The following is an 824-nucleotide window of genomic DNA, read 5'->3' on the forward strand; positions in this document are numbered from 1 at the left end:
GGGGTGTGTAGGGGTGTGTGTGTGGGTGGGGGTGTGTGTGTGTGGGGGGGGGGTGTACGTGTGTGTGTGTGTGTAGGGCTGGATGTTGTTTTATTTTAAAATCGTTGTTTTTCCAACTATTTGATGCTGTGTCTGAAAAAGTCATGTGTGGTTTGTTCAGTGCTGATCTAATACAACTCGGGATGGAAGGTCTAAAGACGGCTATTACGCCAGACATGTGCCGTGTTTGTGGCAGTAGTGCAAAATTCTGTCAGAGATGCATTAGCCAAAAGAATGCTAAAGTAAACAAAATAAACTGCTGGGTCACTGCTGGTAAATACATCTATAACACTATATTGAATGAATGCTAGAACTAATGTTTAGCAACTTAAAAGCTCATCACTTTTTTTCAGAAATTGGACATTCCAGGGCTGAACTGATCCAAATGATTGTAGTGAAGGTGTTTAGAGTTTAAAAACACAGTGGAGCATTTCCTGTGTCACTACATGACATCACAAGGTGCAAGAGAGTGTTTTCTCTTTGAGAGAAGAAGCCTAAATATGCAGGGTGTGTGCGTTAACCAGGTGTGAATGAAACATGTTTGTGATGAGGAAATAACATTACATTACATTAAAGTTCTGAAAATAGCATAATATAGGCACTTTAAAGTCATACTACTGATAATAATAATAATAATAATAATAATAATAATAATAATAATAATAATAATAATAATAATAATAATAATAATAATAATAATAATAATAATAATAACAATAATAATAATAATAATAATAGTACATAAATGTACACACATGTGTCATTCAACCATACCTATGGGCAAT

This window comes from Periophthalmus magnuspinnatus, chromosome 5 (assembly GCF_009829125.3).
Source record: "Periophthalmus magnuspinnatus isolate fPerMag1 chromosome 5, fPerMag1.2.pri, whole genome shotgun sequence".
In the NCBI taxonomy this organism is placed as follows: domain Eukaryota; kingdom Metazoa; phylum Chordata; class Actinopteri; order Gobiiformes; family Gobiidae; genus Periophthalmus; species Periophthalmus magnuspinnatus.